Source organism: Pogona vitticeps, chromosome 3 (assembly GCF_051106095.1).
Source record: "Pogona vitticeps strain Pit_001003342236 chromosome 3, PviZW2.1, whole genome shotgun sequence".
Classification (NCBI taxonomy): domain Eukaryota; kingdom Metazoa; phylum Chordata; class Lepidosauria; order Squamata; family Agamidae; genus Pogona; species Pogona vitticeps.
The window spans coordinates 71595307-71622017 of record NC_135785.1 but is presented as its reverse complement, the minus strand read 5'-3'; the positions used below and the strand labels follow the sequence as shown (position 1 = coordinate 71622017).

At 39.1% G+C, this 26711-nt stretch overlaps 1 long non-coding RNA gene across 1 annotated transcript in view; it reads left to right on the top strand.

Annotated features, from left to right (window-relative positions):
* The window catches only part of LOC140705497 (uncharacterized), a 47134-nt gene extending 28887 nt beyond the window's left edge, over nucleotides 1–18247 (top strand). Inside the window, exons 2-3 of the long non-coding RNA XR_012084891.2 lie at nucleotides 10784–11010; nucleotides 17521–18247. This is a non-coding gene — a long non-coding RNA (uncharacterized LOC140705497). The remainder of the gene's footprint in view (nucleotides 1–10783; nucleotides 11011–17520) is intronic.
* The last annotated feature ends 8464 nt before the right edge of the window (nucleotides 18248–26711 follow it).

The following is a 26711-nucleotide window of genomic DNA, read 5'->3' as shown; positions in this document are numbered from 1 at the left end:
AAAATGTCTTCAGTATTAAGATACGTAACAGAGACTCTGCTCGTTGCATTCAGTGGTGGGTAAAAAGATGGAGTAAAAAGATGGAGACTTTTCAGTGGTGGTACCTTCTTTAGTGAATTTCCTCCCTTGGCATAATTTTCATCCTCCCTCCTCTTAATTTTTAGATGGAACTTTTCTTTCTCTACTCCATTGATTGAGTAGTCCATTTTGCTGAGTTCATTTTCGTTGCCCAGTTTTCTGAAGCTACAAATGCTCCACCTGATAATTCAGCCAGGGCAACTTTGGCATCAGAGAGAACATGCTGAAGGACCAGGAGTTGTGGTGAAGGATTGGAGAGAAGAGTCTGTGTTTCAGGCATCATCTGGCCTGTGGAGACAGTGACAAAGCTCAGAAGACGTGCTTTTATGAATGATAACTTCCAGAATGCTCTAGCTGGCTCCAGATGGGACTTCAGACCAGAAAGAACCCTAAACTCATTCCTCACCCCTGATTTGGAGCTTGGCACAGCCTTCCCTTCATGTAACTCTTTGAACAAGTAAACAAATCACCGAAACACAGTGAGTGGATTTTTATTTTGAGACAGTCAATTCATAAAGATAGCCTTTGGGAAATGTGCATAGCATGCAAATGCATGCCTCTTTCTTATATATTACGAGACCCACATTACTCACATCAGCAACGCTGCTTTTGGATTTGTTGCAGTCATTAACCTTGTCAGGCAGTTTGTAACTAAGTGGCTATGATAAGCCGCAATGCTGTAGAAATTAGCAATATCGCTAAACTGTAACACTGAGAGGGTCGAAAGGCCATCTTCCCCAGTGCCTTCTTGCATCAGTGCAGAACCATCCAGGTCCCATATGAACCTCGATGACAGGATACTGCAAGGAGGGAGCAGGAGCTGTGCTGGGAGGAAGGGCACATGCAGACCCAAGAACTGTGTGAACAAAGGATCTAAATGTTGTACCAAAGAATCTATGGCTGGTTTCTTCATAATTTAAAGCTAACGTGCAGCTAATATAGGAAGCTGCTAATGTGATCGGAGAAGCTCCGTGGAAAGGCATTTAATCCTGTCTCTGACACTGTTTCCCTAATTTCACTCCCACCAGTGTTATTTATTTTGTGGAGAGAAAAAAAGACTGACATAGTAGTGCTTAAGGAAGTCTCACTTCTGACAATGTGCTATTCATTATCTAGTTTGACTCAGAATAATTTGAGGGCAGCATTGGAGAATTGGACTTGATGTGGCTCTTCATTCATTATTAAATCCACACACATGCACATTGCAGTTTGCTTCAAGATTCTTTGGAGATCAGCATAATGTGGCTTTAATTTAAATTCATGACCCAGTGGCCTCAGGCAGCATATACGAGGGGAGAGGGATATGTTTGTCATGTAGTTTGACATGCTGTATGCTCTTTGCACCCCAACAATCTTGCTCCCCTTTGGTTTGGTAAAGGACTCTATTCAGTTTCCCATTGTGGACAAGATATTTCAATTGTCCATCAAATCAGCAACAGTACATTGAATGAAAGAGGGAATGCCATCCTGTCATTTTTCCTCAGAGAGGTAAAAGGCTTGAGCTGGCCTTACCCTCACAATGCAAAGTAAGGAGACTGTACTTCATCACTGCTGGTGAATCTGACATCTACAGCCTTATGTATTCCAATCCTTTAAATCCTTAGAACTCTGATCCTTTTGCCCAGTCCTAAGCAGCTCTTGGCTGAAGCAATACCTCTTATATCTGGACCATAAATCTTGGTCACTTGGCAACCTCATCCTCTGAATTAACTTTTGCTGCAGCAGAATAAGTAACGGCTTGCAAAGCTAACGGCCAAACACAAATTTAATTTCTATTCTGCATGCCAGACTTTCCTGGGCTGTGCTTTTCTGACCCTTGTTGAGTTTTTTCCCCCACTAGCACACAACCATTTCTGTTTGTAATTGGGGAGAGGTTAACAGAAGGAAAAACAGGAGAGAGATGAGTGTATATCTGTAGGGAGGGAAACAGGAAAAGAGGTAAATGAAATACGGGCAAAAATTTAAAAAATATTCCAGACCTCTCAAGAACATGCAAATGAATCCGTTTAAAATAGAATATGGAGGAGGGGCAGGAGCAGAACAGAGGGAAGTTACATTTTTGGACTACAACATCAGCTGTAGTTAAACCTTAGGTCCTAATAAATCCTGTGTCTGAAAAGGCTGAAGAGTATAATTCTATAACCAGGATGGGAGAAAGGAAAAGAAGACCTAGATAGGTAGATCTTTGGGGAGTTTTGCAATGGATCTCAAAGGGTTGCAGAGAAGAACTACGACAATAAAATGGCTGTTGTCAACCCACTTCCAAAATTGTAGGCTGAAATGATGACGTATGTGTATCTGCACACAAGTATATGAGGGAGAGGGAGGGAAACTGAGACAGAGCAGATGTGGGGTATGTGGAAAAGGAGAGGGAGTAACAGAACCGACAGCCGGGGCAGGCAAGAGGGAAGGCGCACCAGTGAGTGGCAAAGAGAAATTGACCAGAAAAAATAGACAACGTCAGCAGCTTCTAGGCTTACAAAGGAGAGAATGATTTTCCCCACCCAATCTTTCTCTTTCTGATGAATTTCTTTTCCTTCCCTTTTTAAAAAACCTAAGCTATATCCTGATTCCCTTTGGCTTTGATTACAAGCAGGAGGAATGAAGGTGTGGGATGGAGCAGAGAGGCAAGCACACATGCTGCTCACAGCCACTCATTGCTGAAATTGCCAGTGTTATTTTTAATATTCTTTTTTTATTTTTTCAAAGTCTAATAGTACTAGATCAATATTGCATACAGATTATATATATATATATATATACTGTACATATCAAATTGGATTGCAGTCTGAAACCCATGATTCTGGCATCCATTACTTCACAAAATCCACAGACAGTTTACACCAACAGAGATGTTAACATATGGAGATTTCAAACGTGCTAAACCTGATTTTTAAAAACCCAGGATTTTAAAAAACATGTAACCAAGCCCTTACACAATTTCTCATAGGCAGGTGTTAATCGCCAATAGGATCCCGGCACCTAATTAAAGAATAGGGAAAATGTTTCCAAAAATATTTCAGGTGTTAGGCATGGGTTTCAGAAATGGCAATGCTACCTTTTTTTGGTCTCTGGAGAATGTCCTGTAGTTGCCTAGGAGAAACTCTCATGAAGACTGGATCCAACGCAGCATCCTCTGCTTGAACTGTGGTGTCTTTGTACAGGAATGGGGACAGTTTGTTCAAACTTTTGACTTTTCTTAAGCATACTCTAACTGTACGCAGGATATAGTATTTTTAATGGAAAATGAAGTGCAATTGTTGTTTCAAACTGATTTCTTTAATGCTCCATGTTGCAACATCAGCTCTGTTAACACAAAGGATTATATTGAACATTTTGATAAACATGCATTTGAAAAAGGTTTAGAGAAATTGTTCCATAATTGCCACTTTCAAACTCCTGGAAAGACTGCTTACTTTTTTCTGAGGTTTCATAACAAAAGGAGCTACTTGTGAACGTGAGAATCATTCTGAATTCAGCTCCATTGGATTCCAAATACAGAAGAAAATTTATGAAAAGAATTGAAGGTGTCATCTTAAGCATGCATAATGGCAGCCTAACCATTGGGCAAAACTGTTCAGTTAGCATTGTCAGCAATGGTTTGCTCATATTAGCATTAATTTCCACATGTTTCCCAGGACTGCATTTTCCCCCTTTAAAATATGATGGCATTAAGAGCTCTATTTACATGTACTGTAGTTAAAAAAAAATTCGTTTCGTTTAGTCGTTTAGTCATGTCCGACTCTTCGTGACCCCATGGACCAGAGCACGCCAGGCCCTCCTATCTTCCACTGCCTCCGGGAGTTGTGTCAAATTCATGTTGGTTGCTTCGCAGACACTGTCCAGCCATCTCATTCTCGGTCGTCCCCTTCTCCTCTTGCCGTCGCACTTTCCTAACATCAAGGTTTTTTCCAGGGAGTCTTCTCTTCTCATGAGATGGCCAAAGTACTGGAGCCTCAGCTTCAGGATCTGTCCTTCCAGTGAGCACTCAGGGTTGATTTCCTTTAGAATTGATAGATTTGTTCTCCTTGCAGTCCAGGGGATTCTCAAGAGCCTCCTCCAGCACCACAATTCAAAGGCATCAATTCTTTGGCGGTCTGCTTTCTTTATGGTCCAGCTCTCACTTCCATACATCACTACAGGGAAAACCATAGCTTTGACTATTCGGACTTTTGTTGGCAAGGTGATGTCTCTGCTTTTTAAGATGCTGTCAAGATTTGTCATCGCTTTCCTCCCAAGAAGCAGGCGTCTTTTAATTTCGTGGCTGCTGTCTCCATCTGCAGTGATCATGGAGCCCAGGAAAATAAAATCTGACAGTTAAAAAAAATAGAGTTGATGAAACATGCCATCTCTCTGTTCCCAGTGATGTCAATGGGTTTAAAAATGGAAGAGAATATTACAGTTGATATAATTTTCCCTATAATGTAACTTGCTTTCACTCGTCATTTACCTCCTTCCTAATAAATAACCAGAAAGCTTCTTCATTAAAAAAATTCAATTTGCAGTTGTCTAATTAATCCGTTAAATAATTTCTAATGAATGTAACATGCAAATTCCCTTGTGGGAAGGTTCAAGTATTAATGATTAAATCAGAAATATTAAGTTTTAGATGTTTGTCCTAAAATATTTCATGATGTGAATGAAGAGACATTTAACATATCTGTGTCTGAAAAGCCCATTGAGCTTCTGCCTCTGTTGGAGTAGTTCGTGTCAGAGGAACTGGCTTGAGTTACATATCACATTTCCTGTGCAAGTTACAAAGGGACACTGATGTTAATATGCTGCAGGGCAAAACCAAGCAGGAGCCTTGTGGGCACCCTAAAAATCAACAACTTTTGCATGAGCTTTCAGTGGATTAGAGCCCCTGATACATGTGGAAAAGGGTGGTGTAATCCCTGAAAGCTTGTGCCAAATAGCTTTTCAAAATGCAACAAGATTTCCTGACGATTTTCCTATGCTTCCATGCGTGTTTGATATTTTGGAATCCTACCAGTACCACCACATGGCCATCACATGTTCTGCAAAGTTTCAAATCAATTTGTAGCTGTAATGGGTGTGACAAGATCTAAAGTTTTAAGAAGCAAGTCAAATGATCTGCTTAGTTCATGTGAGCACTTAAATAGGTCTCATCATGCCACACCCCTGGCCTGGCTGGCTGGGGTGAATGAAAACTGGAGTTGAAGGAAGACAGGCTCCACATCTGGACAGAGCCACATTTCCTCTTGGAACTCAGTGGAATTTGAAGGAGAAAATAGTAGCGATCGAGGCATGTCATCTCAAAAGTTAGCCCTAATGAGATCAGTAGGACACTTCCCTAACATTGTACATGTAGCATTGCTGACTACATATTGTACAAGAAATTGTGCAAGAAACTGCAAGCACATTAAACATTTTAACTGAAAAGACAGATTGCATTGCAGAAAATGGTACAAAGAGACCCATAACAACTTCAACATTAAGACCAATGGCATGGAACCTGCAGGGGCAAAAAGTGTATGGTTCAAATGCTTAAGATAAAAGAAGCTGAGATCCTAGATCAGATACACAGACAGATGGACAAGTGAAATGAATTAAGTTGAAGAAAAGAGCAAAGCAGGGATTGTCTGTAGGAGATAAAAACATGAGACAGGATACACTGCGAAAAGAATGATTATGGGTTAGATTTAAAAGGCTTTCTGAAGCAGGATACCTCTGAAAGTTTCTTTTTTCAAACCAATCCTTTCTAAAATCTGTTTAACCAAAAAGAATATAATCTATGAGAAGATGCAATAGAATATATGTGTTGTGAAGCATTCTGAAATGTACACCATGAACATGCACAACGATCTTTGTACAGTACTTTTAAAGTTGTAAAGTCAGCTTAAATATCGGTCTGCGTAATAATCTTGTGCTTTGAGCTCTGCCCTAAAAATAAAGGATTTGGGTGGAAATGCCAGCTCTATGACTGGCAAATCATCAAAAACCCATCACATGGTTGAGTTTAAGGTCAGAACAAGATTCAGATAATAAGCAAATCTAACTTGGATTCATTACAATTTTAGGACAAAAAGAACAGTTCATGAACATGTTTCAGTTTCAATAAATATCTCAAAAATAAAATAATTGTTAGTAATCTATTTAAAGAAAGGGAAATCGAGAATATTTTCAGACTTCATTTTGGAGGAGAGGCCGTGAATGCAGTTCTATGTATGTGCTTTGAGAGGTGAAGCCTGTTGAATTCGGCAGAACTTACTCTCTGGTAAAGACATATAGGCCTATAGCTTTGTAGTACAGGAAATGTAGAAAACAAATAATTACGATTTCTAGAATTTAGACGAGAGATACACTAAAATCATTTGTTTTTTAATTGGTTTATGAAGAGTACTGTGCTAAATAACTGGCTGGATAGCTCAGTCAGTTAGGTATCTGTCTGTACAGTACATGGTGAGCCCTGGAAGAGTCAGTCTGTGTAGCCTTGGGCAAGCTGCAGAGTTCCAGGATCCAACCCCACCAAAGAAGGAAATGTCAAACCACTTTTGAGTATACTTTCCTTCTAGAAAACTCTGCAAAGGGTTTCCATAGATCAGAACTGACTTGATGACACACACTTATTATTGTTACTGTGCTAAATACATTGCTTATTATTATATTTTTGTCCCACACTTCTTCCAAGGATCTCAGAAAGGCACAAGTTTTAGTAGGTATGTTTTTTTTCCACAAATGTTTGGAATGGAATAAATGCAACATTATGGAAAACTTTGAATAATCATCACTTCTCATCAGAATGATTTCATTTTGTAAAATGTTTAGAGAAGCTGGTAGAGTCAACAAAACAACAATAAAGATATGGACTTAAGAAACTTTATATTCAATAATTCTTCTACTGCTGCTTTCATCGTGCTAGCAACTGAATAGCACTCCCTCCTTTTAATATAGCCATTCATGTCATGAACATTCCCGTGTAACATGTTGAGACTGAGGTAGAAACATCTGGTTATTTTCCACTTCACACTTTTTAATGCTTCGGGCCATTCCTTTTTTACTCAATTCAATGCTTTCCACATATGCTCTGGCTGTGTGTTATCCTTTACATAACTACCCAAATGAATGTAAGTTATATGGGTTATATAGATCTAACACAGCCACAGCTGTTACTCATCATTGGTTCAACCTGGACAAGCACGAGCAATTTCTTGGTTTGTTATAGTGTAAGGGTGAAACACCTGGTATGTTAGTAAGAAAATCTCAGTATGTGGTATGTCACACGCTCCTTTTCAAATTATATTTCACATTTTGTAAATGCTAGCTCAAGTCCGATAAGGCCAAACAGAAATGACTGAGTTATGGATTACTCTTTCTTTAGTTGTTTTTAAATCAACATGGTTTTTTTTTTTAAAAATCAAGTTAAAATAGGAAGGCAATAAAAGCAATGAGCACCCATGACAATACAAGACCACTTTAGAGTGGGTAAGCGAGGGGAGCAATTCAGTTTAAGCAGCCTAAGGAGAAGCTCACTAAGTGACAAAAGAGTTTGGGACACACTGACCACTTCTGATTTCAGAGGTTACACTCAGCTTTACCTGGTTACTTACTTGGATGGGTGACCAGCAGAGTATAACAGGACCCTCTATCTGTCTGTCTTCTTCTGACCATTCTATATGGCAAATAGGATAAAGGATGCATGCTTAGCCTATGGGTCCACTCCAAGATCAACTCACAAGATTGGTGCATGATGAAGGATAAAAGTTACAACCTGTTAACTGTCAGTTTACACCATTGCAACAGCATGACTGACCAATAAGATTCTGCTCTAAACTACAGCAGTGACACTCAAGAGAGCTCTAGTTAGTACAGAATAGAAGAAGGTAATGACTTCTGAACCTATGTACTCAAAACCTTTATGACATTGCAATCTAAAAATAAGGGACATATAAATACAATTTTTCAAAAAGAAGAATATATGTTCTAGATTCAGTATGTCTCACTGAAAACTAGTAAGAAAGACATAGCAAGGTGTTATAAAACAGGAATCAAATAGAATGAGTATAAATGAACATATAAGGAGTGCAGTCCTGTAGGATGATGGGAGCTGTAGTGTGACTACATCAGTGAGGACAAAAGGGCATAGTTGTTTTGATATACTCCATCCTTAAAAGGAGGATGATACCCAGATAACATAGTTTCAATGATCTGTTAATTACTGTACAAGAAACAGCCATTGACAATGTTTCCGAAACTCTTTGGTGGTCGCAAGTCATGTAAGGTTTATTTTTCAAAGGATTAACAACCATTTAGCACATCACCAACCCACTTCCTCTGTCAGCAGTTTTCCATGCCCGAAGCAATGAAAGACGCATTAACCAGAATAGGCTTATAGTCCCTGTAGTGGTAGTCATATTATGGCATGTTAGAATTTTACTAAGTGAGAATTGCAGCTTCAATCCATGCTAATACCCTTGAATGTATAAATGGAGAAATAATTCCCATTCAAAGAGGGGAGGGGAAGCACGTATCAAAACAGGTAGACTTGGGGACACTTTGAGAGGTTCAAAGTTCACAGCATGATGGCTTGAGATGGTGCAGAAGTGCATTGGGAGGTGTGCCAGGACTTATTTTGGGGCAGTTGGTTGTGAATGTGGACCTAAAGGGAATCTTAGCAAATGGACTAAGAATCTAGATAAAATCTGGACAACCAAGTAGTATAACAACCTGAACCAGAATGAAAATGCATTCTGGCAACTAAGCCTAGAAGCTGAAGCTTCTGCTACTGCTCATATTGTGCATTACATTATGTTAGCGACTGTGGCACACATTACACGTGAGAGATTTTCTATTCCATAAGTACCTATTGTGTCTTATGGAATAGTACTCCAAAAGAGTTTGTTCCCCAGATCCAGTGCCCATGATGTCAGAACTTAATAACAAGAAGGCTGATGAATCTCATTGCTTACAGTTTACAGCCTGTCTTGCTCCATAACAATCATGTGTCACTAATTCCCTGTCATGTCCATTCCCCATATTCTTGGGATTTATGATGCATCATTGTACGAGGACAACATATACAGAAACCCCACCACATTAAGCCATGAGCCTTGTGGCCACTTTGGAATGAGTGCAGAGGGGTTCCAGACTTTAATGTGTGTCTTTGATGGAAACAAAACTTTCACCATCTCCAGGGCTGTATGCCCTGAGAATAGTTTTACCACCACCACCAAAACTCAGAAGCAAAGACATTCCGAGATTTCAGCTGGAAGTTTGAGATCCTGCCAAATCTATATATACATTCTAAGTTGCCATGAAAAAAAAAATCTAGATGATTTATACATGTCTGGTTAAGTTTGGGGGCTTTCTCCTTAGCTTATATGCTCCCTTCTCCCTGCCCCTTCTTTGCTGGAATTCTCCTATGTAAGAAAGTGGGGAAGCTTGGTGATTTTAAAAAAATAATGTCTAGGTGCTGCCAATAACTTTGTGGTTGCCTAGAGTTTCAAAACCAGTTGTGTCCAGATGTTTTCACTGAACGTAGGTGATATACAGCCTTTCTGACCAGTGGCTGGTGGTAAGCAGAGCTTTATTTTATTTTAATCATGAGATATAACATCTATATGAATATAACCACTTGTTTCCAACTGAGAGCCATAAGATGAGTAAAATGTATCAACATGGCAGAGTGGGCTGAAAGAAGTCCTCCTGATTTTGGGAAGAAGCAGAAGGCAGTATTTGTATTGGGGGTGAAGACTCTGAGGATTATGACATTGTCAAAACCCACATGGAATGAGGAGACAGTGTCTAACAATGAAAAAAGTCTTTCTTAATTAACCTGCAGTTGACCTGAGCAAGGGCCCATTGCATTGTACTGAGATAGTCCACATTTTAAATCAGTTTCTGCACCACTTGACTGAAATGTTTCCGTATATGTTGTTCTTGTACAATGGTGCTTTGAAAGGTAGTGAGTATCTACGGTTGAATCTCTGTAATGGCAAGTCTTTATATTACAAGAAATGGCTAACAGAATGAAATGTGTTGAATTCTAAAGGTTAGACAAGTGCAAAACAAAAATAAAATGGAGTAAAAAGAAAAGCTAGGGGGAACATAGCAAGAGAAATATGGAATATTATGTGAGGATCCAAAATAAAGGTGGCTTACGTATAAACCAAATGTTTATATATATTCAGTAAAATACTTAAAATATATTCCTTTTATATGAATACTCTTAAAAGTGAAGTTTGGTCATGTGACTCATACACATTCACTGCATTTTCAAACTTTTAAAGCAAATAATAGAAGTAATCATGATCTCCATACGCAGACACTGCTCAGACATTTCCTTTAACAATGGAAACTGAATCAATCCAGCACCTTTTCTGGAATGCCAAGATACATGGAACTTGTTTTTTTTTAAAGGTTTTTCAAAGCAATACAGTTTCCACTCCAAAACACCAATCCACTGAGAACTAAACATGTGGGGGAAGGAAAAAAAAACATTTTAAAGAAAACAAGAAAACTGTGGAAAGAAGGTAACAAAATGAAGCATGGCAGAAAGTATGGATAGCTTGAGCCCTGAGCAGGTATATTCCTGTTAGGTATATAGGAACACAGGAAGTTCCTCCACACTAAGCTAAACCGATGGTCCATCTAGCCCAGTATTGTTAAAAATAATGAGCTGCACCTCTTTTCTTGTTGATTGTAAATCTTCAGAAAAGATAGAACTCTTCTCTTTCCCTAATAGAGATGCTCTGGAGTGAACCTGGAACCTTCCGGATGCAAAGCAGGGATTCTACCACTGAGCTATGACTTCATCCTTACAATACGTCTGCTGCATCTCACCTTCAGGTCCTACTTGTACCTCTGAATATCTGCTGTGAGGAACAAGCGATAGGAACAGATGGTGCCTTGTGAGCTTTCCAGAGGTACCTATCTCATGACTGCTGGTTGAAAAGAATATCGCTTAAATGGGTGAGTTAGTTCTGGTAAATATCTGCCCCTGATCAAAGGGCAATTTTCCTTATCAGTAAACAAATGATGACTGATGGTTTGATTATATTTATATCCCACCTTTCCTCCAGTGGGCTCAAAGCAGCATATATGGTTCTACTCCTTCTTATTTTAACCTCACAATGATTTTAGCTGGTTAAGTCACAATGAGTGACCTAGGGTTCCCATGGCCAATTGGTGGTTTGAACTCACAACTTTTGATTCCTTGTCCAGTACCCTTAATCTAACATCATGCTGAGTCTCAAGGTTTTGATTTAAATCCACTTCCTGTTCACATTCACCTGGGAAGGTTGGTTTCCCCCACCCCAGAATTATACAGTCAAGCTGAGACTCTCTGTGACCAAGTTGATATTTAGAGCTCTCTTCTAGAATTCTTCAAAAGCTCTTTAAATTGTTTAGTATGTTCACCTTGTCAAGATGTTCTGAGATGCAAGACCTAGAAGTTGTTCACTGAAAGACAATTTGTAACGGTCTTTAAAAATTTAAAGTGACTATAAATCATCAAGAAACTACTCTGAGATTTAGCTATATATCTTGAACAGATAGATTTAAAGGTATTACCACAACTCTGACAAGCAAGTCAGGAAAGCATCTAATATAACGTAATTGAATTGGATTTGCTGTGTTCAAAGAGTATGTTTCTCCATACAAATTGAAATATAATATCTAAGAGAAACTAGTGCTAGGAAGAGAGAACCAATTTAACTCTCTTTTCATTTCCTGAACCTATGGGGATTTTATCAGCTAAAAGCAGAGTCTGGAGAATTTATTTTTCTAAATGCTCATGCTAGCTGGTGATTCTCAGAGTTGTTTTCACGAGCCTCCTTGAGTCTCTTTTTGGGAGAAAGACACCAGAAAAATGATACAAATAAATCATTGGCTGAAATTCAGAATAAGTTGCAACTAGAGTGGGCCCATTGGATCAGTGGGGATTTGGTTAGTAACTCTTCTGAAAGTTCCTTGGATTCAATGGGCCTACTCTAGTTCCAGCTTATTACTGATTTCAACCACTTGAGCAAACTTTGGTAAAAACTACAATACTGCATCTTCTGGACACATTTTGCCCCAGCATAATATAAAGGTTTGTTACCTGTCTTTATATATCATACTTTTTATTCATAACAAAGAAAATCTCCTGAGTCTTAGAGACCAATCCTAAGACTTCCCATAATAATAAATACATGGGAAAGATGAGATGGATTTTTTTCTGTTTCATTCTTATGGTTTGTAAATTTCTGAACTCAGTGACAGAATTTATGCCCACCAATGTTCCCATGTCTGCATATGAGTTCTCCCTACTTCTCAGGTTAAAGCAGAAGGCAGTAACAGATCAGATGTGAAATCTGCAATTAGACGGTGATAAACATTATCCCTCCAAAGATCAATTTTCAAAACTTTTTTGTCTGCAAAATCCATTCACAAAAAAATCTGAAATACACCAAATAAAAAGCAAGTTATATTGCAACCGGTGGAACAACAAAAGCAAGTGTCGTGTAGCTCTTAAATGAGCTCAGTTGCTAAACTATGGAGTTGGCATCTCACCATGAAGACTCATATGGGGTTGAAAGCTAAGTTTCTCTGTGTATTTTTTTAAATGAAGCTATCAACCATCCTTACTTCTGGATTGTGCATAAGGACTATGTCGATTTTCAGTCTTCTTATTCATCTTGTGTTTTAAGTCTTTTTTTCTTCTCCCAGGCATGTACTTAACCAATAGCCATTGAGTACTGTACTTTTGTATTCCAGCTTATTGTTACCAGTTGGGAGATGTTGCCCTTTTTTGGCATTCTACAATATAAAGAATAAACATCCATCTCTCCTGCATCTACCTGTTGAAATGAAGTAGTTAATATGTTTGAAACATTGCCATGTGTTTCACCTGGACCCTTTACTCTCCTTCATATCCTCCAGTTATTGTCTCAGTGAATATATTCATGAATGCCAGACGAAGATGAGAATCTGTTTATTTATTCCTTATGAAATCCAGCAGGTCATCCGTTAGTAAATTCATTTTATTTTAGCTTTGCTGGGTTCTCTTCGATTCTGCTGAAGGAAGATTGCTTTGAGAATTTCTAGTAATGATGCATTAGATACTTGTAATTATGAAGAGACCATTTGGTTCTTTAGCTGAGCAGCATAATTTTTTCTCTGTCTATACATCTGGACAATCCATAAGCAGTTTTACTATATAATTTACTATTTAATGTTCACCGAGGGCAAATATTTTTGACACACACATTAGCTGTGGAGACAAAGTTTAGAATTAACCAAGGACTCGGCTTTCTCATAGCAATTTATTCCTTTTATTGTTACTTGAACAGCCAGGAGGGAAAATGAGAAAATGACTTTGAGTTAAAGTAGAGAAACATATATTGGCAACGATTTAATATAATTGCAGCTTGCAAAAGGTTACTAATTCTTTCGCCTTTGGTATAAAAATTACTCTGTATCTATTCTTGACGGCTAGTTTCATGCTTTACTTTCAAGTTCTGGGCTGTTCAAAGAAGGTTTTTCCCTCTAGCACTTCCTCTCTGACCTAAAAATGTTAGATTTATATTATAATCCCAATAGATGACTATTCAGAGGCAAGAACAGCTCATAGACTGGGGCAGAGGGACACTTGACCTCAAAGTATGTATTTGGGATGATATCCCTGTCATGAGTCACCCACCCTCAGAAGTAGGTGAGTTCAGTGGAGTTTAATCTGAGATAAATGGGTATAGGCTTGCAGCCTTAATAGGCAGGACTAATCTATCCACAGGGAAATGTCTTGTGTTTATGCCAGTTAATTAACTGACAATTGTTCACTTCTAAGTTGCCCTATAATCAGTGAACCTTCAATTTGTGTTTAGGACAAAGGTTTGCAGAGTAATATTTGTTTGGATAACTGATGACTGGCTCAAATGGAAGAACATTTCCAGGTGTCTTCTTCATTTGCTCCTAACTGTGACTCTATTCCTGTGGTGCTTCCTCTACCATGCTTGTTTTCTCCTCAGAATTTTCCTCCTCAGCTGTATCCCGCTGTTCTGCCTCCCTTGGCTGCTGCTGCTGCCTGAAGGGTCTAGAATGTCTATGTACTCTTCACCTTCTCTTATACACTTAAGCATGGCCACTTGCTGTTTGAATTCTTTCACTTTTTCTACCAGTAGTTTCTTCTACCAGTTTACATTTGCTGCATGTACTCTTTGTGTTATTATTCAGCACAAAGACAAACATTGCACACACTTTGTAGGCCACCACCACTGAAGTGTCTATGCCCTCCATAATCTCTGTTACCTTTTTAACTTTCTTCTCTTTGTCTTTAAATACTCTTCCTTTGTCATATCTGCATAGAAGAATGCTGGGAAAGTGCACTAATATATAACTATATCCAGAAACTAATTTTTTTTGTTAGGGGCCTCCCCCGCCAAACTCCCCTGCCAAACTCTTTTTTTCTTTTTCTTTTTTGGCTTGCTTTGCTCTTTGGAGTCTGTCTTAGGGCTTCATCACATGGGTCATTTGAATTGTTTCAATTTCCTACTTCATTTATACCAATATATATTTATGTACGTATAGTCACATGATATATACATTGCTGGGCATGTTCACACAAATGTCTTTTCTTTTGATACATTCCTTGAACTTTGAATAGGTTTTGTAGGATATAGATACCATTCCAGCAAAAAATTGTTTTCCAGTCTTTTTCAGGAGTATGCTTCTCTAAAAATGCTTTTACATTTTTTTAAATTTATTTATATGTATGTATGTATGTATGTATGTATGTATGTATGTATGTATGTATGTATGTATGTATGTATGTATGTATGTATGTATGTATGTGTGTGTGTGTGTGTGTGTGTGTATGTATGTATGTATGTATGTATGTATGTATGTATGTATGTATGTATGTATGTATGTATGTATGTATGTATGTATGTATGTATGTTGTTAAAAATACCTAAATGATATATTGCTAAAACAACATCTAAACTTGAGTGAAAAACTTTAGAAGGCAATTTTGGAAGATGTCTCATGATTCAAGGTTTCCCTTAGAGTTGTTCGGTTTTAGGGCACTTTGTTTCTCAAAGGACACTAGAAGGGGTGTTTCCCCATGTCGACAAGGGAAGGGATGAGTGGGGATTAGTGTTACAAGGAAGTTATGCAGCAGTAAACTCTCGAGAGATAGAACACTGATACATAGCTTGGCATTTGGGGGGGGGGGGAAAGGAACAAGCAAGGTGGATATGCAGTGCCCATAGAAGTGAAAACAGTTCCCATAGGGCTGAAAACACAATCACTCTCCTGTTTCTTTTTTGCATTTTGATTCTAAATTTCAGGAATATGTTGCTTATTCTCATTGTTTGGACTTTGTTTCTGAACTTCTTGCAATCTGAGTTCTGTACATTCCACTGAGATGGTTCTTATGAAAACCAGTAATTATCTTCTTACTGCCAAGTCAGAATGCTTATATTCTAATCTTCATCTTGACTTTTCCACAGCCTTTGATGTGATTGATCATGCTCTTTTGCTAGGTTCTCTTAGCAATCTGGGATTTCATAATTCTTCCCTAAACAGGTTTGCTCCTTATTTTTTGAGTTGTTCATTCAACATTTCTACCAGAAGCATTTTTTCATGTACTTTTCTCCTACGTTTTGTGGTCTCCCACTGCCCTCTTCATTTTCCCTTTACACATTGTCCTTATATTAGGCCCACATAGATTTCAATATCATTTGCACACTGGTGATACTTTATTGTTTAAACTCAGACTTTTATTCTACCATTTAAACTCACAGCTCAAATTGTTTGTTTAATACTTCAGCTTGCAAGCTCCACTGATATCTAGCTAAGACTAAGTGGCTTTTTTATCATAAAAAATGAGGAAAATCTTTATGTGCAAACTAATTCTGGTTGGTCTTCTATAAACTTATATTAATCGTCTTGTCTCCATTCAAAATTCTGTGATAGAGATCGCTTCTGTTATCCTATCATTTGAGTCATGTCTTCTTTGCAGCTTTTTTTGCTTCTGAAATCTCCACATTAGCTTTGTATCAATTCCAGAATTCACAATAAGCTTCTTCTTCCTACTCTTAATGCCCTTTACTGTCTAACTTCAATCTGTCTTTCAGCTTGACTTCCCACTATAGGCTGAGTTGTTCTCTCCATGCTGTCTCCATTACATTATATATGAAAATGCCCATGGCTGAATCCATGGTTTCTCAACTGACCCTTCAGACAAGGCAAAGAAAATATGTTTTAATATTTTTATCAGTGCATCAGCAATGATCTACTGCAGTCTAAAGAAATTAGACTGCAGTGATCTACTGCAGTCTAAAGAAATTAGCTTCCCCTGCTCCTCCACCAAGGAGCAGAGAGGGTCTTTAATTTGCTGATATCACTGCACAATATCAGAAATTCAAACTGGAAGTAGCTTTCACAGTCAGAAGGCTCACATTTGGTCTGTACTCAGTGATAACACATGCTGGAAATGGATCAAACCAGAATCATCCTTCCCACACCAAAGAAGTAGAAGTCCTTGGCAGGGGCTAAGAAAGGTGTGGGTAGGAACACTTTGGGACAATTTGGTTTCTTCCAGTAATTACATTGTGTGATTTCCAGAAAAAAAGAGTGGGCTAATTGCCCATCTGATTGAACCCTGAATTGTGCAATCAGGCATGCAACCAACAAGTGCCCCAATATCTCAACAATTAGCTGCAATTACGCAAACTTACATGAGCAGCAGTAGGATTCTGGTGAATGGCAAATGGTCTTGTTCTGATGTCTGCTTCTTTTTTGGAAGGAGGATTACTGTTGGCCATGCTTTCCAAAACCCAGCCCCCGCTTTCCTCTGTCCTGCTACACAAGTGTAGCAATAAACAAATAAAAGTTCATCTGTTTATGAAGAAAGCACTTTCTGTTCCTAAAAAGTCACATGAAAAACCTAATTATGGGTGATGGAATCCAGAGGATGGTTGTAAACACCAGATAGCTTGGACCACATGGCATATGAGAGAGAAGTAAAGCAGTGCACTAAAAGTGCACGGTGACCTGCTTGTTGGAAAAGGGATGGTTCTGCTCTTGCTCACAATTAATGTCTTACATGTCAGTCTCATTTTGGAATTTGGGAACAGGGTCAGGCTACACATTGGATTATTTTCTTCTTCCGGTGTCATCCTTCCAGGCATGAAATCTTTTGGTGGTGTATGCTTGAGAGATCAGACAAGGATGTATCTATCTATTTAATTTATCATCTCCCACCTTTCTCCTTCAAAGGCCCCCAGGCGACTGCCATCATAAATTTAAAAAACAGATGGACTAAAACAATACATTATAATATTAAAACATAGTTAAGTAGAATTTATATTAGTGGTTTCATCCCTGCTGCAAAGTAAATCCATGTCTCCATGAAAGACTTGAACTCATTGCTACCTACATTGGATCTCCCATCAGACATCCTATAATACTAATGCTCACTATCATTCTTCTATCATCTAGAACATGGGCTAACAAGTCCAGTGCAGCTGGAGGATAATTTCTTACCCCAAAGATCCTACAGAAGATTGCATGGGCTGCCAAAAATGTGAAAAAAATGTAACCAAAAATGGCCAGAAATCCACTTCCTTCTTTGAACAGTGAGGTTTGTGTATTATACAATGTAGTGGGGGCTGCAGCATATTCAACAGGTGAACTGGTGCTCCCAGAGACTTTCAGGAATAAGAGATCACTTTTTAAAAAATGATGAAACCCACTTGTGTTTTTTTTTTCCATGTGGAAGAGTTTGAAAATGCCAGGGCTTGCCAGAACATGCTCGAAGATGGATGCACAGAGGCCTGAGACCACGCTTTGTCTATCCTGATTTACAGGAACAAATGCAGAGGGACACCTTTGGAAAGAGAATAAATATCATGTATTCCCCACAAAAAAGCATGAAAGCATATATCCCATTCCATAATACTCTCCCCATTTTAGCAGAATAGAATAGAATAGACATCTTGATTATGTTGACAGTGTAAGGAGATGCCTCTACACAGTGCCCACCACCATAAGTGTGTGCCACCCAAAATGTAAAAGCTTGGAAAGTAGTAGTATTTGTAACTTGGTAGTGGAAGAATGATGCACTAGGACTTTGAGCATCATCCTACCTCTACTCCATTATGTCATTATATTTATTCTTTTTGAAAGCAACTCTCCATGCTCTCCATTATGATGATCATTGATTATCTTTGTTGGACTGCACAACTGTGCATAACCACGTTGGCTGAAATCCAGTAATAAGTTTCAACTAGAGTAGACCCATTGAATTTGTGGTGATTTGGTGAATCAGCACCTCTGTAAGTTCCATTGACCTTCCATTGAAGTTCCCAGAGTAGACCTTTGGTCTAGATGGGTGGGATAGACATTTAACAACAACAACAACAACAACAACAACAACAACAACAACAACAACAATAATATGTTATCAAGTTGATTCCAACTTATAGCAATCCATTCCAGGGTTCTCTTGGTAAAGAATACTCAAAAGTGGTTTATCATTCCCTTTTTAGTTGCAACTTACTAGTGGATTTCAGCCAATGTCTCCATCACCTTTGTTGTCAGAAACCCCGCAGTACAGAAGTTGTTTGCAAGGCACAGAGGCTAATTCCAGTCTGTATTCCAGTAGGCATCTGAGCTTGCAATTCCTCATTTCTGATACGTATCATGCTGTTAAAGTGAACCATCTGAAAAATAAAAAGACAAAGATTATTGGATCCAAAGAACAACTATCAACATGTACGATTATTGTTTAGTCAGTTACCTCAGACTTATTTAATGTTTTAAGTCAGTCCAAATTTTCTGCATGAAGTGTCATTGGAAGATTTAATCTAATAAAATACGTTTTTTTGCATGATAAATTTGTACTTTACCCAGCACAGTAGAACTTCTGCGATTTGAATCTTAACTTATTTCTTTCACATTTTGCTTGTGTTTCTTCTGCCACTATGTCAGTGCTGTGCAACCCTTTCTACACATTACTTCTATTTATTTTCATTTCTTATTTTCTGGATGTTCCCCAGGTCATTTGGATAAATGATCTCCTTTTCATGCCAGGATGCGGAAAAATTCTTTCAGTACTCTCGTAAACTTAATTTTTCTAGGAAGTTGAATTGCTTGCTCTAAAAGCATGTGGTTTCCCCATTATGTCTTGTGGAACTTGTAAAATGGGTTTATGAAATTATGATAACCTGGGAAGCAATCGTACATGACTACATCAATGCGTAGTATATCATGAATCTGGACATGTTGCTCTTTTCTATTTGTGATGAATTAGCGTAAATGCAGTTTCTAGTAGGGTGTATGGCATTTGCTGTGAGTTGGATTTTTATTAAGGATGGCAGATGTAATCCAATAGAAAACATTCATTGCACAAAATGATCAGATAATGAATTGCATAATTTGAGCAGACTAAAGTGTCTAAATCTGACTGCGTTTAGAAGCCAAAATCAAGCTACCATATTGTGCTCTGACTGATAAAAGCCCTCTTTCCCCTATAGGTGGTTAGAAGTGTGTATAGTTGGGGAGAGAGGCTGTGCCTAGTGGTTCCGCTTCCAGCATCATGCCCCCTGCTGGCCCTGCTAGTAAATGCTCCCTCCCCCATAACTGGGTACTCTGAAGTCTTTCTCAATCCCAGGGCAATTTCAGTAGGTCCCCTTTATAGTGGTTCCCTCAGGGCTGGCCCTACCATTAGGGAGAGTGAGTATCTATTTGCCAACACTGTAGTGAGTTCCAACTGCTAGTCTCATCAGCCTCTACACATGGATTCAGGGCTAAACTTACTAATATGCAGAAAGTGCCTCAGGCCACATATTGTTGACAGGTAGCAATGACAGACTCCTTGGCAATTCCTCCTGAGCCTCTTGGCTTTGTGAGATTACTCATGACAACAAGGTTGTCATAATGTTGACTGAGCTAATGAAATGCTTCAGTCATTTTGGAAAAGTCCAAGTGAGATGGCTGCCTTAGGCAGCAGATTTTTCAGTGTCCAAAAAGGGCCAGGTTTTTTTGCTTTGCTGTTGTATATTTTTATTGATAGGCAGTGAGAGAGAGACTTTGGAGATTTCTTTGGGTCCTATGCCCAGATCCCTTTGCTGGTTTCAAGTGCTATGTACCTTGACTTGGCTAGGGGCATGTGTTGCTTTAGCTCAGAGGGCAAAATGTCTTGGGCAAAACTTGCATGGAAAGGAGGTGAATGCTATTTGGTCTTTCCATCAGGCACTACAGTGGTTGAGTCAAGACCTGATTCCTCCCCATAGTTTGAAGATCTTTTTCGGGTAGCATGGCCAGAGGCTAGACTGAGGGATGCTAGAAGCTGCAGCGCAAAAAAGCAACTTATTGAGAACATCTGTATATGTTGACTGTCTCATGGATGCTGGTGGGACTGCCTTTGTTTACCTATAAAACATAACTTGCTGAAACAATTTGTGGATGATTCCTCTGACATTTCTCAAGTTACAGACTTCCATCAAAATCAGCAGTTAAGTTGGTGAATTGCTGGATAGTTTCTGCTCTTGAAGCCCAGGTGCTGTTGGTAAATTATGTTGTTTCTACTTGTGGCATCAATGGAGCTATTCCAGAGCAAGAAGATTAAGTTAGTATTGCAAATGGCATTCCAGCTTGACTGTGCCTCTGCCACACACTTGGAAAAGGCATTTATGAAACTCCTCTGGGCAGAGTGAATTATGAGCTATCTTTGCTAGTGAACACAGTGAAGGCCTCACAGGTGCTCTGAAGGCTTATTTTTATTGGCCATTGGAATCTGAAACAGCTGGAACAAATGTTGCCCTGTTGCATCCAGGCCCATCACTATTTGGTACTGAAAAACAAAAAGGATCCGAAATAGCACTAAATGGATTTCTCCAAATATTTAATCTATAATCATTAACTGGTTGTGTAGCAAAGCAGCTGGAAGCAAAGTTTATTTTCCTGATGAAAAGACCAGACATATTTCCTTTATCAAAAGATTTCTTTTAAAGTATCCCAAATAATGGGAAACATGCAGTGGTTTATATCTGTAAGGGAGATATATTAAAACATTAATAAAGTGAACACTGTTGTGATTGGTAGGTTGTATATGTGTGCCTTGCATTCTGCATCTCTTGGTAGGTCTCAGAAAGACTTCTAAATCTCTAGGTCTGCTATTCTAAACCTTTTTTTGGGGGGGGGGGAGGGGTCATGGCCATAAGCACAATATGAAAGAGGCCAAACCAGGGCTGCGTAAGTAACATAATGGACCTTTATAAGATGGTGTGTGAAGAATTGTTTCGAGTGTGTGGTCCCTTTGAAATGTGCCTGGGTCCCCCAGGGGGCCATATGGTCCCTGTTGAGAACGGCTGCTCTAGAGCATGACTCCCAACCATTGTAGGAGAGATCCTGAGTGAGATGAATCAAATGTCTGAAATAAGTGACCAGTTTCTGTGTGCCTGTGCTTCTGTCTTGCTTCTGTTTCCCAACAGCTTATCTGTTGGCAAGGAGGTGCAGCGTCTTCTGGGTTTCATTCAGCCTCTGATTCTGTGCTTCTGAAAGTGGTGCAGTTCTGCTCAAGATAATTAAGGGCCAGTCTACAGAATCCTAAACTAGATGATGCAGTTAGCAAGTTACTAGAAGCAAAACTACTTGATGTCATAGAAGATGCTTGATTGCCAGAGCGTGAGATGACTTCACTAAGAATTTGGTGTGGGGGAGTGTCAAAAAGTAACTTTTGAAATTCTGCTTTTAAAAATTTGACTCTCCAGGATCCACCTGCATATTTTAAATTTATGAAGAATTAGTGTGGCGTCTTAAATGTTAAGGCATCTGGTGCTCTAAAGCAGAGGCCCCCAACCCCTGGTCCATGGCCCAGTGCTGGTCCATGGCCTGAGCTGGACTGGGCCACAGAGAGAGACATCCGCCCCTGCACGCACTCCCCCCACAGCCTGTTTGCACCTGCGTGCGAGCATCCACATGCCCGCTCGAGCGCTGTGCCACCCTTTGCGCATGTGCACAAGCAAGTGCGTGCCTACACAAATGCTACGCTGCCCTTCATGCATGCGCACAAGCACACACACGTGCCTTCACACATGCGCACAAGCGCAGGGGGGTGCCCCACCTTCCCCAACCGGTCCACCGGGGTAAAAAGGTTGGGGACCGCTGCTCTAAAAGATTCCTTAAGGACAGGTCTTGCTGAAGCAAGCCCTCCTTGGTCCATGCAAACCTACCAGCTACTAGTTGTTCATTACTTGTTTGGCATAGTAGTGAGTCCTACAATAATCCAGAAAAACCAATAAAGTTTCTTGTGGACCCTTGAAAACTTAGAAGTCTTATTTCCCATAAGCTTTCATGGACTGCAGCCAACTGCTTCAGAGGCTATATTAATTCAGTAGTCAATGCAAGACCATTTTAGTTGTTTTTTTAAAGGAAAATAATGTGTAAGATGGGGGAAAGTGATCTTAAATAACTAGGTCACAAGAATGGAAAGTTTGACAAGGATTCACAAAGCAGCTTTTACTAACAACTGCCTTTCTGCTGCAGTTTTCTCTTTCAAAAAATATTAAGTCACTTAACCTTCCAAGCCAGTTCTTAAGCACTGCTGGGTCTGAGCTCAGCTATGCTACTACCCCTTCCCCTCTTTCAAGCCCCTGTGGAGCACAGCAGTTTAGAAAGTCTTGCTTCACCATTCAAACACCAGTTCCCACATATATAGTTCTTCTTATCCTACAGGTATCTGCAATATAGCAGAGCTGGCTCTGTTCTGAAGATAAATTACCAGAAACACAATCTGTGTTTAAAGAAAAAATAAATGTTGTGTTTTGTTATTATTTTGACAGATAATATGGCACATCTCCCACTTCTATTGATATTTTCTTATTTAAATGTTAGCATATTTGTATTAAAACTATAGTAATACAAAAGTATATGAGACACTTGTCATACAGATATTTCAGTTCTCTGGGGTTATTGTAACAACAAAGGTGAAATATATTGTCAATTGTCCTTTAAGCGATTCTGAAATGTGGGTAAAAATCATTCTACTCCTTAAGTTTCAGATATTTTTCACACAGTTTTTTTAGTAGCCCTACCTGACTATGTAAACCAGCTAATCTTTTCCTGTCTGCCTATGTTCACAAAGAGTAGTACTTTGAACCATCATGTTAGCAATAATGGACAAGCAACATGGGTTATGTGATTTCCTCAAAACCTGGGTATGTTCCTTTTTAGGACTCCAATTCCCAGAATGCCCCAGCCATGACAGAGTTGCAGTTGAAAAAAATAAAGTAACATTTCTAAGTTCTGAAGACTCCATGACTATTCTCCTTTTCAAGAGAGAATAAAAGGATCCTTAAAACAGAACTCAGAAAGCATACATGAGGCTTTTTCTGGGGCTCTTCAACACATTTCCAGTAGCCCCTGTTTTCCTTCACTAGTACGGTAGTTAATGCACCCCATTGTGAACTCTGATTAAAATAAGGCAATTGAATGCACAGAGAACTGTGAATAACGGAAGGAACAGTGACATTATTTAGTGTTAATTGTACAGCTGTAAAATCACATAGTGTTAAAGCCAACATAAGGCAGACAAATTGAGTATTTCATATGCCTCTAAATTGCTAGCCTTCTCCCACCTCCTTGTCTTACTGCCAAATTCTAAATGGGTCTGGCAATCTCAAAGAAATTTACGTTTTCATTCTCTTATAGCCCTGGCAGCAGTTTGCACCTGGTGGGCCAGGGAGGGAAAATTTAAGGAACGAAACCTATAGGAGTCCTCGGTGAAATCAAGCAGTGATAAAGAAGATATCTCTGTAAAAATGGTTAAAAGATATGTCCCAGGGAGGAATGCTAGCTGAAGAAAATGAAATTTCTCTGTGCTGATTACATGCGAAGCTCGGAGAATATTGTTATTGTTGGACCGGACAGAGTAGTGTCAGTAGCACTACTGCAATGTTTCCATGGAAACTAATTGTCAGACCATTTTCTTTATTTTTTCTGAATGAATAGAGAAAACTGATCAGTAAAATTGGTGGGGTGGGTGTGAGGAAGTGAATATCTCCTTTTAGTGAAGTGAACACCCATGTATTCACTGTCTATTTGTTTCCTTTTGTATTCTGTTTTTATTTCTAATAACAGCAACCAGGATATTTTATGGGAAAGGGAGGGAGAACAGATTTTGTTGCTGCTGTATTGAGGGGGTCAGGGAGAAAAGCCCTGTATGGTCTTAAACTGAACACACACTTACTACCTGAAAGGTGTTCTTTTCTTAAAGAACCCTCCAGTAATGGAAGGAGCTGTGGAAATGTGAACAAGCAAGAGAGGCAGTTGGTTTTTGCCTGTGTTCATTCTTTACTGTTTTGAGACAGAAATTCAATTCCAGCTTGCCAACCACCTTATAGTTCCTCTGAGCATTTTAAATCCATTTCATATTGACTTTTCCCTACTTGTCCTGGTTTCCCTCTGTGAGTTTAGTTAGCAGTTACGCTATGTCTCAATGCCTTCTAAAAGGTTATGGGTCTGATCCTCTGGAAAAGCAGCAGAGTGTCTGAAAATATTGTGCCAATTGGATGGGAAACACAAAAGTTAAAAGGCAGAACAAGAGCAACTTGGTCCTGGTTGAAATCAGTTAAAAAACAAAAATAAGTATATTGGAAAACTGCAGTTTCTTTTTAATACAATGGAGTTCATTGTGAAACAAATGAAAAATGTAACAAAAAACAAACTCAAAGCAAAGTGTGCTGCTTATATACCGCCCTATAGCACTTCAAGCACTCTCTGGGCAGTTTGCAAGAAATTATGCAGGTTATACATTTACCAACCTCGGAAGGACAGAAGGCAAGTCCTTGAGCCGGTACCTGGGATTGAACCCCGTGTTGTGAGCACAGTTTTGGCTGCAGTATAGCAGTTTAACCACTGTGCCATGAGGCTTTTGCAAACAAAACATTTGAAGGTTACAAATTAATAATGAGAACAAATGATGGACCAATGCCTTATTTTATTTTATTTGTAAGCCTCCAGTGTTGGATACTGGACTAGAAGGACTTTTGATTTGTTCTAGCAGGGGTCTTCCTTGATTTGTGTTTACATCCAGACATGTAGTCTGTATATGTCACAGTGATGTCCAGAACCCTCTGAAGCAACCTGATGCACAGTTTAATGTGAAAGGTTCATTATGTGGGATGGATTGGGGAAACCTTGACTCTGCTAGATACATCAAAATAGTTCTCAGAATTTAAAATATGATAATGCTATGTTCTGGAACGCTAGACTAAGTGATTTATTTACAAAATGAGGAAGGAACAAATGTAATATAATATTCATTAAAATAATACAAATTGAAAGAAGCAACTTAAGTAAGATTTTGTTGGCTTGGCTTAACCATTTAGCCACAAGGTAACAGAGATAAAATTTCATGGTATCGGCAAACTATGTAGCTAGTGGGGTGCTCTGAAAATCCCTAGCAGACCTACTTGGGCAAATGCCTGACTAAATTGCTCACCCAAGAAACAAACATTGATAGCAATAAGACTAAAGGGCATTGCAGTTCTCTTGAATGGTTTCCTTTCATTTCAGTGGGGTTTGTGCACAATTGTGTTTATAGGCTAGTGTTAGCTGGCTACTGTTTATAGGCTGTTAGCATTGTAGAATACTCCTGGGTTTACTGAAAGCTGTGGTTTACAACTGGCCAGGTTTAATAATCGTAGTAAATAGAGGTTTTTGGTGTAGAATCCTTTCCATTAATGCTAATTTCACTGTTTGGAATAGAACCACAACATTCTTCTTTTATTAATTTTTATGGTGCCACTGGGAAATTTTTAAAAGACCTATAAAGTCTAGTTTAGAAACTCTCCAATTATGTTATCTGTTTAAGTAAATTCATACTCTGGGAATTTGTAATATGCTGCAGACTTGAATGAGCTGGATAGAGCAATTACTGTGCATAATTTTAGCCTTACGAAAATCCTGGCTCGTGGCACAATGGACACCATGGTTCTTTTGAGGGCTGATTACGCCAAGGCTCACTAAAAGGATTTTTTTGTTCATTGACTCACCCAGGCTGCTGAGGGCTTCTTTTGAGCTGCCACAGGGACAGAGTAAATTGCGAGTCTTGTGAAAGGTGGTGCTGCATTTTTCAAACAAACTTTTGGAACGTTCCAGTGAACTTTGGTAGGAAATTTCATGCTGGGAATAACCTGTTCAAAGGATAATGGAAATTTAGGATATTTAGGGTGTAGGGAGGGAGCGTATTCTACAGAGACAAGGGAGAGGCCCTTTGCCTCATTTCCCGGACTCCTGCCTCCAAAATCCTACCCCAACAGTAGTACCAGATTCTGCAAAAAAACTGCTGTGGTTGCTTCGATCAAACTCTACAAGCGACTCATTCACAGAGCCATAGAAAGTACTTTCCAGATATTTCCAGATAATCTGGCAGTTGGGATAAAAACATTTAACTTTCCCAAGCTCTACCCATCCCACCCAAACTTCACAAGGCAAACCTCCTATGGGCAAAATGTAGCAGTGGCATAAATACAAGAATTTCCCTTTCATTCCACTGGAAGCACCCTCATTGCAACCAGGTAAGGAGAGGCAGCTGCCACACTTGGAATATTCTCTTGTCCACTAGGAGCAGCAGAATGGAAGGGAGAGACAAAGACAGAGACACAGTCCAAAAGAATAATGAAGGA